This window comes from Ambystoma mexicanum, chromosome 5q (assembly GCF_040938575.1).
Source record: "Ambystoma mexicanum isolate Mex_15411 chromosome 5q, UKY_AmexF1_1, whole genome shotgun sequence".
Taxonomy (NCBI): domain Eukaryota; kingdom Metazoa; phylum Chordata; class Amphibia; order Caudata; family Ambystomatidae; genus Ambystoma; species Ambystoma mexicanum.
This window is the reverse complement of record NC_090933.1, coordinates 100,242,208-100,262,779: the sequence shown is the minus strand read 5'-3', so window position 1 is coordinate 100,262,779 and position 20,572 is coordinate 100,242,208. Positions and strand designations below refer to the sequence as shown.

The window sequence follows — 20,572 nt, the reverse complement described above, 5'->3', positions numbered from 1 at the left end:
ACTTATGATAATAGCTCAATCATTTCCACATCTCGACACGGCACTACCCGCCCTAAGAGATAGGACGGTAAGGAAAGCGTGGGAGCAGCTTTTCGCCTGGGCATTGAACGATTGTTTGATAAGCAGGGCTTGACTAAAAGATACTAACAAAATAACGCATATTTTGATAGATTTTCAGGTAGGCACCTATATCATCTAAAGTAAAGGAGCTGCAGGACCGCAGCAAAGGTAAGAGAGATATGCCAGTGGTATTAGCAATTGTAATAAAAATGTTAGGTATATTCTTTACCACTGGTCTGATTACTGCCGCTGTCTGGCAGGCCTACTATGCTTTTTACGTGACAGCATCTCCCTCTACTAACACCTCCCCTACCATGGCTGCAATGAGCACGGTGTTAGGTGGTACAAGTAGTACGGGGCCAAACATAATGAGAGATAAGTGTAGTGTTTCTATTGTTGTACATGGGGTGTACACATATCTTACAGAATCAGCTCACGTTTCTAACAACATGTGATACAAGCACATGTCCAAAATTGGTAAGGATACGGCTAAGGAAAACTGCTATGTGTGCTCGTTGATCCCATACGCCATGAGCGCCTCAAGAACGTATGTGGCAACTGAAGTACCTGCAACAACTGCTGAATGCTTGTTGTACCTAGCATTGTCCCAAGCACATGGGCGATTCCAAGGGAAAAGAGCAACACTAAGATGGAAATCAAGGTCAACGTACCCCTATGAAGATAACTTCATTAAAACACTACCAATGTATGACGAAAAGTCGCAACTGACTAAAGGTCAATTACATAACAGTGGGACCCAACAAAGGAGAGACGGAAGAAGTTACACTGAATTACCTACCATGCGAGTGGTATGCAAAAGAAGTTGCTGGAGAACCACGATGCTGGGAAAGGCAGCTGATTTTAATATATGGCAAGGTATACAATAAGGACGGATGGGTGGATGGAGTTGTGGGAAGCAAAATATTGCCTTTGGCAAAGTCTCCGGTAATGATGATGCAAGTAGAAAACAACAAATGCTACAAGGAATGAACAAAGATTGCAGCACTGGTGACATGGTTAGATAAAGAGGAGGAACCTATAACAATACTTCCACTCACTGCACCCACCCTGTGTTACCAGCATGATGGAGAAGTTGACGTCGGAGTAAATGAAGGTTGCAAGAGAACCATGAAGATTCCCAAGGGGGGTGCAGGAACAGCAATTCTGATGGATCACTATTGGGCCTGTGGATCGAAGGCATACAACAGCCTGCCACCGTTGTGGAATGGAGTGCGCACAATGGTACACATCAACGTACCATCACTGGTAGTTCCACAGAAACACGTTAACATGGAGAGTTTCCCTAATATGGATGAAGGGAATAAAAGGAAGAATAGGTCACTAAAGATGGGAGGAGAAAAGAAACTGAACGACACTTCCCATCTATCAAGAGTAAAAAGACAAGGAGAACCACTGACAGGGAACTACCTGTGGGGAAAGTCAGAAAACTGCCCTAAGCGACATCCCACCAGCACATAGACTATTTAGCAGGGTGGCTATGTTCTTTTCCTCCATCATACATCCAGGGGTACAGGTATATGCAAATGCGAAGTGGCTTCAGATCACTAGGTGGGAGCTAATGATGACAATAAATTCAACGGTTAACAGATTCAACGCAATAAAGGAAGAGCTAAGAGCGAAAAGGACGGTGGCCCTACATAACAGATATGTGCTTGACCTCCTAACAGCAATGGAAGGAGGTGTTTGTGCAAAAATTGCAAGCTTGTGTTGCACATTTATTCCTGCCAATGACAAGGACAATGGCACGCTATCTGAGGCAGTGTCACAACTGGCCAAGATGCACGGCAAGATGGAAGAAGAAGCAAAGGGAGTGAAGAAAGGCGGCAGCTGGTTCTCTTACATCTGGTCATGGATGCCATCTTGGCTCCCAGATGGTCTTAAGGTCACGACAGGATACATCATTTTAGGAATGGCTTTTGTGATGGGGATAAAAGTATGGAAGGAAAAGTCCACACGTACTGCTGAAGAAATGATTGCTATGCACGTCCTAATGCCAGCTGAAGATGACAGTCACACAGACGTCATTATTAAGGAATGTGAACGACTGCGCCAGCAGATAGTAGAACCAGACTTGTATCCTCCATCAATAAAGGTTGAGAACCCAAGGAACCCGAAAAGCTATGTACGGAAATGGGTTTATTCCAAACCCGGTGGCGGATATGTCTATATGTATTGGTAATTTGAAGATCATGTGGACCGGTAAGGGCACTTGGCCGGAATAACAAAGGTATGGCGAGTACGCGGAGACAAGAGAGTGGATAATTTTGTGGTCGACCAGAGGGGAGACTGAAGAGGGAAAATGGGACGATCCCTTCCCCCGATTCTCATCCAGACAATGGCCTAGGACGTCACAACCCAAGCACCCACTGCGAGAGGAATTCGACCCACTCACAGCCACCCCAGACGTCAAGATCCACTGTGGCTACGCCCCACACAACCAAGGAGGCTGACCATCAATCAAACCACGTGCCGGAGCCTCAGGTGAGGCTGATATCGACGGCATGAACCAACTCGATTAGACAGCAACCACTAATACTGCCATCGTTAGAGATGCCGTGACGACATAGCCAGCGGACAAGAGCATACGTACCACTAAGCACATTGGTCATACACACACCAATACACACAAAGAACATACTCAGTGCTATGATGTAGAGGACCGCTTACACACACACACACACACACACACACACACACGCATCGTTGCTATTTTTCACATAGGCCAGCTACAGAACCGCAGAAACGCAAGGTGCCAGAAGAGCTTGTGTACATGCTTGCAGATGCTTCCTCGCCACTAAAACCCTGAAGACGTAAGCCCTGCATATGGACTAATGCATATGAATCTCCCTCACCCCTCGCAACCCCTATATTATGGACGATGTACCGCCATCCATAAGCCAGGCCGTGGTAGGCTGCAAAACCAGAGCGTCCAGGCTGGAGCAGCTCAGACAAAGTTGCAAGATGCTGATCGTGCAGAACAAGGCCCCGACAAGAGCCCCAGGCAAGGCTGCAATGTTGCAATCTACATGCCGTGCTCCCCGTGCCAAGGTTACACCGGCTACTGCTAAACGCTCTGCGAGCCGAAATACAAAAGAAATGCTCATAATTCTGTTCCAGCCATGGTCCCGCAACACGTGACCAGACCCACCTGATACAATGCCAAGCTCCAGGGACCAGAGAAGTGCTGGGGTCTCACGTCTGGGACACAGACTGCAACAATGAAGTGATAAATCGGACACCAATAGCGATGGGAAAGTCATGCACACCAGCTAATGGTCAGACCTGTCCATTGTCTGCCACTGACAAATAGTCATACTTTGTTGCCAACACCAGGTATAGCGCAAGCTGGGAACAATGATGGTCCCAGGCTTGGGGGCTCACGAGTGAACCAATAAGAATACGAGGGGCACACCACTGACGCCATTATAGCTTAGCCAATCACTAATCGTCCACATGTAACAATTCACTTGTATCGATTATTAGGGACGACCCAAGCATACCACCTTACCCTTTCTCAACCACTAACTACCTTTCCTATATGTGCATATACTAACCCCACCAATTGGAGAGCCAATCCAAGGTGGTGTTAGGTTTGGGGGCTGGTTCTCCCAGGTGACGTACGTAACCGCGTCATACAGCTAGAAAAAGGGCCTGCGAGCCCAAGAGGCATCTCTCGGATGCCTATGACCTGTGAGCCCGTCCCTGCTTGTTTTGTGTAATAAACAGCAGTAACTGTTTGCTCTTGTGTGCCTCATACGCGGGAGGAGTTGGGGCCTCTCCAACCCCGGAGGTCCGCGGACGGCCCTGCTGGTCCCCAGGAAGAATACCCTGACAGCATCAACGCCTTCATCATTTTCCAAGCTTAGTGATGTACACATACAATGGGCCTCATTACGAGATTGGTGGTAGACATGGCGCTATTTGCGTCATGACTGCCACCAATAACGTGTCCGGCACCGGTCTCGTTCAATGGGGACTTACCGGTGTAGTCCGACCTTTCCGGGACCGGTAAGTCCCCATTGAAAAAGCAATTCCCATTCCCACTTGAGCCCCCATAGGGCTCAATGGGGAAGGCGCTAATAACGGTACTGCAAATTGCAGTACAGTTATTGGCTCTGAATTCCCTTAACGGGTCCCATCCATAATGCCTGGTCAGACCAGGCGTTAAAGGAGGGACCCGCTAAGGGAACTCGTAGTAGGGTGGTAAGGGATTACCGGCACCGGTCTCCTTACCGGTGCCCGGTATCCCTTACCGCCCCACTCGGAATGAGGCCCAATGTCTTTCAAAATTTAGTTTGCAAATAAAACACGAAAAGCATTTTTTTCAAACATACAGTACAAACTACTCATATTATATGAGGGCCAACACATCCTTTTTAAGAACTGAAAATTGTACAATATTAGAAATTCAGTTTATATACAATTTCTGAAATCATCAGTTACTCCAGTTCTTCAAAATGCTAGCATTCTTTAGAATATATGACAGCGCTATAGGTTTATGCTGAAAAGCATGTGATGTCTTCCGGCCCTTTTGCTCTAGTGTTTTCTGAAGCTGAATGGTAGCCTTGGGACAAGGAACCCCTCACCTTTTAGAGCACTTAGCAAAGGTTGTACAAAAGTCTTCCATTGAAATGTCTAGTTTAAAACATGCTCTTGTGTCCATGAAGCAAACCTTTGGGATAGCTGAGAACGGTTCCGTCTCCCTCTTGTCCTACCCCGGCTCCTCTGGCACTCTGAAGTGGCTGCTCACAATGTGGTGCGATTCAAAACCCCAATAAATAAAGGGCATATTTTCGAAACATTTGCAACATATATAGCTGGTTGCAAAATGTGTTTCAACAACTTAGAATCTTAGAGTACAGAGCATTATTGTTAAACTGATATCATAGTAGATATTCAGGAAAGCATAGCAAGCAACATGTTACTGGGCTGAGCATGTGACAATTGTTTTCCATCAAGCACCTCGGACCAACTGAGTTAGTCAAATCAACATGACACAGAATGACTCTCTTGGCTGATTTTTAATCTTTGCATGCAATTATGTACAGAGCAAAAATAATAACTTTAGCATAAAATGTCCTTAAAAATAATAATAGCCTCAAGTGGAAGCACAGCAAGGACAGAAATTCTGGCAGTAAGAGAAAAGCAATGGGTTGAGACCACACCATATGCTTCTGAACCAGACATTGCTAATAACTCTGCAGGAAATTGGGTAAAGCCAATTTACCTCCCTTGGCAGTCATTTTCCTTTTGTAATTGGGTATGATAATTACACTGGAAGTCATTCCATGTATGGACTATTTCCTTCATTCGGTTTATATAGATTTGACTTCAGTGCAAATAAAAATATAGCATTTAATAGATGTCCTTTTTCTTTTAAATCAGGTCTTCTTACCGTCTGCTTTAAAATAATTCACACACATGAGGGGACAGGAAGAAATTAGACAAGCAAGGGTTGGTCTACAATTAGACAAACACAACCTAAAGGAATCAATTTAACCTGCAGCTCCAGCATAATCTATATATGTGTGAGCCACACGCTCCAAATTTACGAAAAGGCATAGTAAATAAAGCCCACCGTTTTGACTCATTCATTTTGTATGTAAAGTTTGCTTTATTCTCTATATGCAGATATAATTTGCATAACTTTCGAACGCAATGCAGATGTCCTAGCATTGTTTTGATCTGATGACAAAATAGAACATTGCTGTATTTCCAATTTTAAGTGTGCATGCAGCAAAAGGTTCTGACTGCTACTTAACTAGATTTATTTCCCATTCTTTATAAATTGCAATGTTTGGCCAGCACTACAACAGAAGGATATATTTCAAACACTGTACATTGAAAGAACGCCACAGTGTAGCATTACAGATCATGAGGCCAATTCACAAAACGTTTTTGTGGCTACAAATCCAAAATGTGCCAATTGTGCCTCTTCTAACCTGATGCAAGTCAGATCTGGGATATGGGAACATCTGCAGCACACATTTTACTTTTGTGAAACATTTTTCTACGAAAATTGTTAATTTCACCCAAAGTGTGACTGCGTTGTCAGGTAAAAATGTAACAAATATTTGTTTTTCAGTTTCCTCAATCCCATGTCAATATCTAGGGACTTCGTGCATGGACATTTGCACTTTTAGTGTGAGAGGAGCAAATTACACATTGCACAGATTTATTTTTTAGAATCACTATACATACACAGTTTGCGGGTGGTTGCAGCTGAAATTTTTATCAAGTGCAAATGGATTTTGTGGCATCCATATATTTGACTCTGTCTATATGGAGCACAATCATTGGTTATCTTCACAACAATGGGCCCAATTCACGAAGCATGTTGGCACACGAAAAGACATTTGTGGCAGGGAAAAAAATATCAAATTGCAGTTGCCGAAAATTGCGACTGATTCGCGAAACAGCGAAAGAAGTCATTTGTGACCAGTCACAATTAAATAAGTGTACTTAATGGCCAAGGGGGGTATACACCTCCAGTAGCATATGCTAACTGGGTGTTTCATAGTGTCCTTGGTTGTGTAATTGTAATGAGAGACACACCCACAAAAGCAAATGGAGTATCCCAAGTTAGAAAAGAACAGCAAGCTACGTGATCCTGTAGTAATTTGCCCCTGATGCAACATTGCACCAATCAGATTTTAGAGCTGGGCAGATCGGCAGGAAAAAAGGGCAGCCTTTTAAATATTCTGATTCACTTTGCCTACAATATGCCACTTAGTGGTAAAAATGATGAAAATATTTTTTTTCACTTTTTGCTTTCCTATGGCAGTTTGAACTTCCAAGGACTTGAGCCTGGTAAGGTGCACTATTTCTTATAAATCAGGTTTCTTTGTGTATGCAAATTGGAACGTGTTTCAATAAATTGCTCCTGGGGCATATCGGATACCTCATCAATCAGTGTGTGTGTCTGGCTTGTGTGTGTGTGAAATGTGTGGGTGGCTGTTGCTGCAATTTGCACCTGCTACAATTAAAACAAGCAAATACTCCTGAATATTTTATAGGTTTTTTTCTAGAGGCATTTTTAGACAGCATGAATGTTTAAATAGTTTATCCTCTTTATCCAACTCTGAAAAGCAAGGGTATCTTCCTATGAAGGGCAATGCTGAAATTTTAATAACAACTATATTAAACATGCTCTAGGGAAATGCACCATTTGAGTAGGAGGAGATGGCAAACAACATCTTCACCGGCTTCCCTATACTTGCAACTACAGAATGATCTTGACTTTTCATACCATCTTATAGTAAAGGAGGAAATATACAACTGCTATAAATGTGTTATTGTAATACACACTTTATAAGAAATCTTCATTATAACCGTATTTTTGTTTGTTCGTCTTTGAATAGAACCTTTACACAGACATTATCAATGTATAATTCCATGCACAGAATAGTGTAAACTAATGCTGAAATTATAGAAGACATTTGAATTAAAGCAATCTTTCCAATTGTATGAAATAATTTTAGTGATTAACATAATTTTTTCTGATTCGTGAGACACTTTAGTTGTGTGAAATAGGGCACATTTGCTAATTGTATGCAATAGGCACTCTTTGGAAATAAAATAATAAAGGGGAGACGGGCCTCATCACAAGTTCGGCTGTATTCCCGGTTGTAATACCGTCGACTGTAATAGCCCTAACACCGACCGGTCCGGTGGTATTACCACCGGATCACGAGTTGGGCCTTAACGCTAAATCCCCATTCCTGATTGGGTCAATTGGATCCAATGGGGTATTTTCAGCGCTAATTATGCGGGCTAATACAGCTGGCGGTAATACAGACGAAAACAGCGGATTTTCACTTCCAGAGAAAGGCTGGAGGTAAAACAGCCCATTTAGCGCCCAACTCGTGATAGGGCCAGCCCTTAAATGCGGCTGTAATACCGTTACCGCCGCATTTAAGGGCTACAGCCCAACTCGTGATGAGGCTGTCATGAAAGTCAGTGAAAACCTTTTAAAATTATAACAATTATGAAAAAGACAAATTGCAATGTTTTAAAAATGTTTTTCTAACTTTTTAAACTTCCACAAATTGAAATAGAAACCATGCATTTAAAAATGGTCATATGAATTTCTTTTGTTTCATTTTATTATTAAGACATCTGGTGTATTACAAACCTTATCATCAACAAGGAAAAAAAGATAACATCATCAGTGTCAAGTACATCCTAACTATCTTCAGTAAGTATCAAAAAAGTTTTAAAGCCCCTATCGCCATTATATCAATAGCAAATTCAGTGCACATTATTTTGTTTAAAAACTTCATTTACAAATTTGATCACCCCAAAAATGATTGAAAAGTTCTCTCACAATAAAAATGAAGAACGCCATTCTTCTGCGTTTCCTCTCTTCAATAAAGTTACTGAGATATCTAGATCTCAGCGAAGTCAAACAAGTGCAAAATAACAGAATGTGTTTAAGAGTTTCCACTTTTCCCTCAGCTGCACAGAATCTACATCCGAAATCCACCATTTCTTGTTTTTAAGCTGATAGAATTTGCTTTGTAGGGTATATATTAATGTGAAATCTCATAATACTGATACAAGAGATTTGGAAATGTAGTTAAACACTTTGGAAGAGTGCTATACGCCCTAACTTCTTTTCTTAAGTTTGCAGGTAACTTATGTTTATTTCTACTTAAATATGTCCGGATCCAGTCCTGTTGCCGTAGTTTCCTCTTAACGGCCCCTGGATTTGTATCTAGCATTCTCTGTGTGGTTTACAAATGTTCTAGAATGGCAAAGCATTGCTATTTCTGAAACTCCTCCTCCCTTGATGTTATCAGTGATCAGTATCTGGTAAGGAAGAGGAGTCTCTAATATGTTACATTTTCGGTACAAGGAGAGCTTTCCACACAGTTAGTGCATACATTGATATTAAACCTAATTCATGTCAAATGACGGATGTGGGGACTCTCCTCAGCAACCACAGTACCCTCCTCCAAAATGTACCCTCGAGAGAAGCCAATATTTTTCGTGGGAGAGATGAAAAGGCCTCCACTCCGTAAGTGATAAGGATCACTTTGGATTTGTAGAAAGACAAGACAGGGAGGACGGAAAACTTTCCGTATTTATTATGTATCAACAAACTTTATTTCAGTTCTTAATTCCAATTGTCGAAGATTATCATTAATGCTAGAATGTATACATGTACCCAAGTAAGTCAAGTTCATCTCGACCCAGATACCATCTGAAGGGAAGTTTTTGCTTGTCCCTCACTGGACGTAAAATCAGGATGTTTGTTTTTATCAGTGTTGACCTCTAGGCCAATTTTAACCACATATTCTTGTGGTTAGCCTTCATTGTAGGCTGATGGGGGTCTGGTCAATCAGGACAAGATCATCCGCATAAAGGATCCAGGCCAAATCCTGACCACATATTCTTGTGGTTAGCCTTCATTGTAGGCCTGTGGGGGTCTGGTCAATCAGGACTAGATCATCCACAAAGGATGAGGCCAAATCCTGACCATTAATTTGAGGAGGGACGGCTAGAGCTAGCTCCAAATTTAAATCAGGTAGAAACAGATTAAATAATATTGGAGCCAGTGGGCAACCCTGTTTCAGCCCTCTCTAAGTACTAATCTCTTTGGTCAGTAGGCCCTGCGAGCTTAATATAACCTGAATCGGCGTAGATGTATAAAGGGCCTTAATTGCCAATAAGTCCGACGGACATTCCCAAGCCTTTAGCTTAGACCATAGAGTTTTTCTATCGACAGTGTCGAAAACTTTCATAAGGTCGGTAAAGGCCAAATGCATTTTTGAACCACTTTCCATTGCTTTCATTTTCAGAAGATTTAGGAGAAACAGATTCAAGTTAGTTCCCACCACTTTTACAAAACCTATTTGATGTGGGTCCCGCCTACCCATGCTACTAACCCAAATATGCAGGTGTCCCAGGATCACCAGTGCAAATAGCTTACCCAAAACATCCAAGAGGGCGATAGTTGTTAGGGTCTGCCCTGTTGCATTTCTTGAATATGGGAACTATTATAGCTCACCTCCAAGACTCAGGGACATCCCCCAAACACATCACCTGACTAAAAGGTTTAGCAATAAAAGGGATCCACACTTCAGGGGCCTCTTTAATCATGTTATTTTTTAGGCCATCAGGACCAGGGGCTCTCGATGAATTTGCTTTTATAATTAATATTTTTACGTCAGTGCTTTCCAGTGGGATAGACCAAGCCCTTTTGACTTTCTTTAATGGCAAGTTCCCCACTGAACCAAATACTTTCCCGAAAAATTCAATCCAGTTCTTCTCTGTAACCACACTCGTCAAGAGCGCAGATTGAGGAGAAATATTATTGTTGATCATCTGCCAAACTTGTCTAGACTTTTTTCTCAATGACACTTAACATCGATTCTGCATCGGTCTGTAGCATTGAGCGCTATGGGAAATTATCAAATTTTTATATTTTTGTTTTCTCTTTCTTAAAAATTCTACATTCAATTCAGACATTGTATGACGAATTATACGCAAGTCTACCCGTAACTGTTTTTTTACTGTTGCGATCTCTTCTTCGTAACTATGTTTGGCTGTGAAGATCGGTTTCGCCCCCTTTTATTAGTCACAATGAAATCAAGTAATAGTGGAACGTAATTCACTCCAAGTTGGTGTCTTTCCAAGTTTTCGTTGTATTGAACCAATAGACTAGATACATCTTACGATTATATACGCAACCTGTTTCTACCTTCAGAAATTTCAAGATTTGCTGACCATGGATTTGTTCTTACTTTTGTTTTGGCACTCCAGGCCACTCTTAATAGGGAGTGGTCGCTCTTTTTCATTTTGTTCACCTCCAGAGATTTTACATTATTGATCATGTTTCCAGAGACAAAAACATTGTCTAGGACTCAATTGGGGACCATTAGACCAAGTAAATTTACACAGAATATCACCCTTGCTTTGCCCATTTAACATATACAAATCACTCGTCTGCATTGCGTCAGACCAACACGCTGCTCTTGCGTGACCCCTTTTGGCAGACGTATCGAAACCCGTGATGGTGTGACCTTTTTTGTCAATACAGGGGATATTCAAGTCTCCACATACAACTATAAAGGGGGCGTTTGCTTGACTGCTATATTTATCAACAATGGCCATCACAGAATCCAGAAAGTTATTAGACGCCACTGTGTCAGGATTCCAATACAGGTTAAGAAATAGCCCAATTTTTAGTTTCTGAGAACCCCTCCTAATCAATCTCTATTAGAAGGCCTTGGATAAGAGCGTTCAAATTCCAATATGACACTACAGCTAATCCTGACCCATTTCTCACAAGTGTAAGGAATCCCGAGGAGGGTCTACCCCTAGAGCCCTTGTAAGCAGGATTGAGGTATGAATTGTAGCCGTCAAGAATGGGTTCAGATTACAGCCAAGTTTCCTGCAGACATAATACGTCAACATTTTCAAAATTAAGTTCACAGACATTAAACAAATTAACAAAACCGCAAATGTTCCATTAGCCAATGACCCAGTCCCGGCCTTTAGGTGTTTCTTGTTGTTATTTATTAGATCATGTGAGGGCCTCGGCCATCCAGGACACTGGTCTGCTCGAGATGTTTCACTAGGGTTTTTTGGCTCTTCTCTAACTGTTAGTTCGGTTCTATTTGTACAACTGAAAGTGATCTTTAAAGAACGATTTGGATTAGGGCAGGAGATATTTGAATGTTCCTCGCTAACCATAGTTTGCAAATTTGGTACTCCCCGAGCTTTAGACAACTAGTAGTTCTCAAATTCAGCAATTTATTTTTTTTACTGATTTTTTTAGGTTCAAATGACTTTTGTATTTTAGATCGTGTGTTGATCAAGAATTCACCTAGTTCAAAATCCAGCAGGAGGAGCAAATGAACAGCTTCCAGCAAGGAGGCTTTGACCAAATTTGAATTTAGGTGGAGAATCACTTTGTCTAATTGGGACTCATTGACAAATTCAACAATCTTTATATCCTCTGTATTAATGCATCAAAATAAGGGGATATGGTGTAGTAGTCTCAAATCATTATACCGGTTTAAGACCAAACCGTCATCTGTATATAGTAAACACTCCAAGAGGAGGATATTGCCCCAAGCTCTATCTTGTCAGAAGTTGGGCCAGAACCCTTTTTATCATATCTCAAAAACATCAAGTTATCCCAAGAGTCTTTTGTGTCAATGACTGGGATTACAGCTCTTTCAATGTGCTCATCAGTGGATGGGTTCAGCTTTTGACTACTATTCGTCGTCTTAAATTTCAAGTCTATAACCATTTATTTTCTGCCAAGCTGAGGAAAGGTTTGTCATTGGGAGAGACATCTTCCGTTTTGTTCAGTTCTCTCTCCGTCCCGATCAAATTCAGTCCTTGTTCTTTGAACTCCAAACTCTTCATTTCGTCCAGTCCGTCATCCACCGTGTAGGTTGAAGTCCAGCACGTCAACTTCATCTTGATCTTCACTCTAAACCGCTTTATACATATTGGGAACCTTCTCACTGTCTTCATTTTGCGGCTGTTGAGGCAATCCGAGCAGTGCTAAGGACCTGCTTTTTTTTTTAGTAAACATTAATTTCGGAGATGAAGGTGGGGTTGATAAGTTATGCAAGAACTTTCTTGCACCATTTGATTTACCTCTTTTAACTTGCTTAGTATTTTTTGTTTTCTTTATTTGCTGTCCGACTTTAGCGCTCTTATTGAGCTTTCGCTTTTGAAATATTGGATAAGAATTCTCTGATGAGATTGTTTTTCTTGGATTCCAGCTGCCGTCGTGCAAATTGGGAGGATCCATTCAAATTAAAAATTAATTGCATCTAGTTTTGCCACTTCCGTTTTACTCGACGACAGACTACAGAGGACTCCATCAGAATCTGGTACCTTTCCGTTTAGAGGGTGCCTTTTTTCAACAGATAGCTTGCTAAGGTGCTGAATAGTTTTATCTCTAAAATGAGTTGATTTCGGAGACTGGGTAATAGGTTCACTTGTTCTATTTTTTATTTTTTATGTACAAACAGTAGGTTGTTGACCCGATTTTGTGAAACTCTGGACGTGTCTACTTTATTTCCATTAGGATCTCCAACAATTATCCTAACATACTTTTTGTATCTGCGCGCTTCAATTCAAGTGATTCCTGAAGCTTGTTTTGTAGCTGAGAGGAAATCGCCTCTTCATGATCCACTCTAGTTTGCAGTATAGTAATAAATGTTTCTACGTATATCATTTTTGAGTGAATCATGGCAAGTAATGTCGCTTGTTCTTTAATGTTTTCATTAATTGTTTCATACAATTTTCAAAATGGCACCAGAGAAATGGTTAATGCTGTCATGACATTACAATGAGTTTGAAACGCAGTAAAGTTTAGAGCGTTTGCTGGCCCCAAATTAGTTTTCGGTGAAATGATTGAATCATCAAGGGATGATGAAGACGTAACAGATGGATTTAGATGAATCTTAGAAGGATTGAGGATTGATTCTTTCAGCCTCAATGATGGTAATGGTGTTGACCGAAAGACCGTACTAGAGGGTTCTTCAATCACTTTTAATCTGTACTAAATCTTCGCGCCTTAGTGTGATGTCTGTTATCATAACCAGAATCTTTTTTATGTCGTGTCACGTTAGACTCCAAAAGATTGGCCATAGTTTCAAGTTTCGTGAATTTGGTTTTTAGGCCAAGCTTCTCTTTAATGAAGGAAATGTCCCTAACCAAGCGTGCTGCTAAAGGATAGGACGCCCCTTTTATGATTTGTGTAAAAATTGTCTGTTGGGACGCCTGGGTTATAGGTTTCTGAGTCGACAATTTTGTTTCAAGTGAAGTCAGTAAGGTGGCTGAAGTCATCAGCACTTGGGGGTGAGTGAGAGAGACTCGGGTGGGTTGTAGAAGAATTTATGGTATGGCTGGACCAAGTTCTGAGAGTTATCAAATACTTCTGCAACCGCCGTTTCATTTAAGATTAGACTCGGCTCCTCTCTCAACACCCTAGAAGAGGGTAGATGTTTTTAACCGCGTTGGTGTCTGTTAAGCCAACCCCCCTGTTCACTGAGGTTGATACTTCCTTCTCAGTTAACAAAGATAAATATACCTCTAGTATTTTTGCATTTGTTAAATCGAGCCACCTGCTTTCAGTTCCACTTTCCAGATCGTTATTCAAGATTATTAATACATCTTCAGGGGGTATATGGAGTGAGGAGCTGTGATTCTAGGCACAGGGGGGGGCAATGGCAGACTTTCGGGTGATTTTCTTGCATTTCAAAACTTTGACAGACCCCCACATTCAATACCCACCTCCGAGTCATTTTGCCATTTGTCTGTGTCTTTCAGACCAATTTTGCAAAAGCCTGATGGAGGACCCGTAACTGAAGATTTCTGCTTGTTAACAGACGCTACCCAGCGATCTTTCTGGTGTTGCACTTGGCGTCTTGTTTGGGGGAGACAAGAGGACAACGCAGGATCGTGTGTCATGTTTAGATTAGAAGAGGGAAAGACTGGTGCTGATACCGGTATTCCCTAAGGAGTGGGAAGCACAGTCAATACAGCCGCGAGAGTCAACGTTAAAAAATTAAGCAGAGAAGAAGTTCAAACAAAATGTTCGCTTCAATGTTACCTTTTCTTTTCGTTGGACAGGACTCTCGTTGGACAGGCTGTAGTCTAGCATTGTAGTAGAAATTAAAATTCCTCCAAAAAGAACCGGGCATGAATCGATCTCAGACTCGTAGAACCTAGGAGCCCGGGGAAAACAGGAAAATCTCCTGCAGCACTCTGCAGCGCTCTGCTAGAGAGTCAAGGTTTTATAGACTGACTCCACCTCCACAATTAGCACCAAGAACAGACTGCTACTCAGGTCCAACCACACGGGAAACACTCCCGCAGCACTCCCCCAAAACATTTATAGAATATTTACACTATTTACAAAAAGTTAACCATCAATTATATGAACATGACATGATACTGAATGTCACAGATGGCCTCAAGAACACGGCAACCCTCCTAGAAGGTTCAAGGGTTTTAATTTAAGGTTTTAGTAGGGTTCCACTACGGGCCGTCCCATTCTCTATCCTTCCCTCCCCGGGTCTCCCTTCAACGCAGCCCAGACGTCCGAAATCCCTAGGTGGTTAGACAGATCTTAGACAGTAAACACTACTGTCTACGATGTGTCTGGCTAGTGGTGAGGGCCTAAAGGCAATATCCTTTTCTTTCTTACCTACTCCCTCTGGGATCTTCTAGGTGAATCTTAACCTGGTGTTCCACAAGAAGAAATTTCTTAAAAAGTAGTGCCTTCCAGTGACCCAGGTCTCACTCAGTCTTTACCTCTCCTGCTCCTGTACTCCTCGCCTGATGTTGTTTCCTTCCGTTCCCTTCCTCCTGCTCCTCTCCTTTTCCTCCCACTCTCCTCTTTCTCTCCATCTCACTTACTACTCTGTGCTTCCAATATTCTTCTCTCCTCTGCTCCTTACTTTTGCCCTCCCACTACCCTCCACTCCCACTACTCTCTCTTCCCACTACTCTCACTACACTGTACTCCCGCTCTTTACTACACACCACCGCTTCTTCTCTCACAGTCACCATTCTTTCAATCTTTCATTCACCTGGTTTACTTACTCTCACATGCATCCTCTACTCTCACAACACACTCTTACAACTAAATAGCACTTTCTCTCACCAACCAATACCTCAATTTGCACGTTTGCTGTAATCCTCCATCAGGCTCTGCTGCACTGTCCTTCCTATGCTTGATCTCTAGGTCCACCCGGTGTTTCCTTGATCTGACCTGAACAACCTAAACGGCCTTGACATTCCTGCCCTCTTCTATACTCGCCCTTCCCATTCCATTGGTCCTCCGCTTCAGCTGGTTTCCAGGGAAAATCCCTGCCTTGCTCTCCCTCAGGGGCTGGGTTACAGAGACAAGAATTCATAAACCAGCCATTAAGCCCCACCTTATTTTCACCCATGGGTCTGCTGGTGTTCTACAATGTTGACCCGCTAAAACAAAGTCAATTTTAGAGTTCATATTCATGACTGATGGAGTGTCTAGTTTGCCGGTATGTGTTGCTCAATGTTCGGCTTGGTTTCTGTTCCCCGTCAGATCTTTGTCTAGTGAGCTGTTTGATCAGGTTTCTGCCACAAGGAATCCTGGTCTCAGCGTTGTTGCGGGACAAGAGTGAAACACTGGGCAGCATATTGTTCTGCATGTATGAGGCAAGCAAAAGTGGTACTTTGCAATTTCAGCCAGACACATGTAGAAAGGGCAGAGAGTCGGGCAGGACTGGGTCTGGCAAGCATTCTAGCAGCACTCCTGCCCCAGGTTGTGAAGGGTCCCCATCCCCACTTGACAGGGTCACGTCCCTGACCATTTCACATGAAGTACAAGCTTAAGTTGCAAACAAATGCTCATTATGTTTAAAAAAACGAGATAGGTAATAATAATACATGTTTTGCACATTCTAGTAAATTTAAGCCTATCTTAGAAAAATAATAACAACTGAGATAGCAATTTTTTAAATAGTTTGAAGGTTTCCATTATAATATGTAAACACGAACAGCACTTCAATTGTGAAAAGCTTGTTCATGAATTATGCGTTAGTTTTTTTTCTTAAAAGTATATATAATTTGATAGCTTAAAAGTGTATTTAAATGAGCTGAGAATATATAAGGGAATGTTTAAAAGTTCTAAACTTTCATAATTCACTTGAATTTTCTTTTTAGTTAACAAAGGTGGTGTATACTTACTTTTGTTTTTCAATAATGTAGCTGTAAAGTATTTAAAGTATTTTGAAAAGTATATGTCAAAATGTCTAACTTGCTACACACGTGGATAATTTGTAATGTATCCATTTTTATTATCAGATTGTTTAATTCAGCCTTTTCAATAATTTGAAAAATACTTTCAAACTTATTGCAATTTCAGAAAGTGAAACTGGAAATAGCAAAAATTTTGTTGGCTGACTTAAAATCCCCCCTCCAGATTTCAAGCCCTGCCCAACACTTGTAATTCTAGTATCGAACAATAATGGAGAGAATAATCTCCAGATGATTATTGTTTAAAGCCTCATTTAGAGTGAACACATGTTCAATGTTTTTTTTTTTTTTCTGTAGAACATACACCAACATTTGCTCACTGGAATGTTTACCCAAGATTCCCGACTGTGAATGCTTGGTATCAGCCCAGACAATTGTCATCAACCAGTAAAGATTGCCCAGATTGAACCACGGATGGTGGATAATCAATTATTTTATGTCTTATTCCTAGAGACCTAATCAAAATTGTCTTTATGTCCAATTATATGATAATCCAAATGCATACTTCAAAACTCTCCACTGAGCATATTCCAAGTAAGACTCCTACCACTGCCATATTCCTGGCAAAATATAGATCTCTTTGCTTTCTTCTGCTCAATGTAGGCTACAAACTTGTGAGTTTGGGGCACATTCCATTACGTTTAGTGGCTTATTCTACCATGTTCCCATATCTAAATATTGAAAATTGTGTTTAATAGATTTTACTAAAGTCAAGGAACCACGCCAACTGCATTCAGTGAATCTTTTGGGCCAGTGGCCATCGGTTTTATTCTTTAAAGATCTCAAAAGTTAAGATGGGGTACTTATTTCCAAAATTATGTTGCCTTCAATTCAAATATATCCCTTGGATGTCTCATCTCAGTCCTACTTTTCTGCGTTACTTGAAGTTCACTTTGCCATAACCGAAATTATTTTCTTACATTTCTTACATTTCATCCATGCAAAACCCCAAACATCTGTTGCACTATTACTGCTGAAAAGGGTCTATTCTGTTAGGCTTAAGTGCACATCCTTCCAGGCAATGGTTGAAATCTCCCACTTTTGTAGAGGTGCAAGGATAAAGCTGTGGTCAGTCTTCTCAATATGGCCATTCCATACGGATCAATCCTGCAAATAATCATATTAAGTAACCAATTGAGCAGTCATCCTATAATATGTACTTCTTCTTTTGAATCCAAAGTACACCCAAAACTATGATTTTTGTTTTTGATTTGTTTACACAAGATCTAAACTGCAACATTAACTATGAAACATGGGCTAAAGTTCTGGAGGGCATTCGATGTTGCCTCATGGGTGAATAATAACACTATCACTGAGCAAAGCTTTTTGTCTGAAAGATGACAGACTCCATGCTCACTGGGAAGAGAGCAAGGCTATTCAGATAAAGAAAAAAACAAACCGGACCAAAAGGGGGCCCAGCTATCCATATCTCACTCATTCAAAAGTATATATATACAATCAAATTGCAAAGTTGAAAATTATTTTCTCAAATTCCATTTTCCTCATATATAACCTATAGTATATGTTGTGTTCCTGTTTCATGACTTGCCCTTATTTTCATAAAATTTAAGAGCAGAGTCAAAAAACGGAAAATGTACCTGGAGATCCGCAGGAGCACAAGTTCAAGCAATGGTGGGAACGCAACCTGACATTCACTGATTTTTCTACTGCCCAGAATAATAAATGGGGAGGGGTCATGGGAGTATAGCCCAAAACATCTGGAGCACTGCAGGTTGCCATGAAGGATGGGAACCAATAATGAAATCAAATCTGCAGTACCAGCAATCCCATAGAACCCACAGGATAAAACAGGCCTCAAATGTGGCCTGCTCCTGGTAATAAATATAAAACTGTTGCGAGAACAGAAGATGATTATCTCTGGGTTCTGTTTAGCCATGCCCAAAGGAGGCCTCTCTGGACCAAGAGCAATCGACAGCTTTTGTTCATGGCACTTCACACTCTCTGTGGTAAAAAATAGAAGATCCCCAGATCCTCCTGTGTCATGACTACTCTTGACTAGTACTGGTGACATCATATTGAGGTAACATTATATTAATTGAGAAAAATGGTTTGCTCTGGCAGCTGCACTAAATACTACCATTTTTCAATGGCTTTGCATAGGTTAATTTCCACCAATTTTCTGAAATTCCTTTATATTCTTTCCTTACATCACATGCATCAAAGATACCCATCAAACATCAATATTCCTGCATTGCATGCTCACGAAATATATATGATGGAGTTGCCTTCTTCACAATTGCCAGCAATGTACACTTCTCTCTTGTCCTCCTTATCGAACCACCACAGGTTTTTCCCGTGACAGAGGAGACTGGTTTCTACAGAATGTTACATATCCATCTCTTGTATCAGAATGTTATAAACTATTATTATATTTTCTACACGTACATCTGGCAGTAACGCTATTTTGAGCTGTGGCAGTATACATATTCAGATAACAGTTCAAAAATAAATTCTGTAATTGGTCTGCACTATTAACTGTTGTCCATCTAATATTCTAATTTGTCCAAACCTTCATTTCCTACAGATCTCTTTCCATCAACTTGATCAAACACTGCTTACTTATGCGTTGCTAGTGACAAGACTGTAACCACTGAACTATGGGTGCTCTAGAAGGTTTTAAAAACCAGAAAGTCTCTAACTCCACTCCAAATATGTTGATGGCAAAAACATCAACAAAGTTTGTAGACAATCAAGAAGTGGTGGTGGCTGGGATGCCATCATTTAACACTATTAATATATGGGTTATGGCAAATTCCATAGTTTCTTCTCTATAAGTAATACAGTTTAAAATAGTTCATTACAATTCGATGGAATCACACAATTTTACACCTCACAAGCAGTATTCGCAATCTGATTTATCACAAAGGTTTTCTTAGGGCCTAAATTAAAACTTAAAACTATGAGCTCCAGCATAACAAACCCCACAGGAATTATAAGGGGTGATTAAATATAGTTTGTCCATGGATGGGTATCAATTTTAATGCAAAATGTTCTTTGTTTAAATAGGTCTCCACCTTGCTAATGGACAAATCCAATTATTGTATTAAATGACATTTACAATTGCTCTTGAAATGCACCATGTACACAGATACCAAGTATCACATCTCCTATCTCCAAAGACCAAACGTTTTACATTGTGCACCATTGCATACAAATTATCCCTGCCCATTTCAGATCTACTCATATTGATAGGCAAATAACTGTATTAAACGTAACAAGGTTAACCCCCCCCCACATAAGAGCATTGAAAGAGGTTTTTCTAAACACCACAATCTTAACTGTTATATTATGTTATGAGAATGTATAAAGCGCAACATACGCCCAAGGGCATTTTGGCGCTGGCACCAGACAGGTAGAGGGAAACAAAGAGGAGGAGCTGGAAACAATTACTGGTGAAAACACAAACACAAAAAGCATGTTGTGCTACTAGTATCTACTCAGTGGCCAATATACTGTACTTCAGTTTAATCCTGTACATATTTTAAGTATATGCATGCATTTTACAGTGTACCACTAATGTGATTACTTGCAATACCATGGAATTTGAATCTGAAAGGGTTGCAGCCACCCACCTTTGTGTTAGTGAACACAATGAGGTTCATTCAAAATACAGCCTACAGTTGAGCATTCAGTAGTTCAGGAAGGTCGAAACCAGACAAGGCCCATCAGTATTGGGCAGTTTGTATGTTATAAT

At 40.9% G+C, this 20,572-nt stretch overlaps 1 protein-coding gene across 3 annotated transcripts in view; it reads right to left on the bottom strand.

The window, feature by feature from the left end:
- The window catches only part of NR4A3 (nuclear receptor subfamily 4 group A member 3), a 225,668-nt gene that overhangs the window by 109,281 nt on the left and 95,815 nt on the right, over positions 1-20,572 (bottom strand). The gene's annotated exons all lie outside the window — the stretch shown is intronic.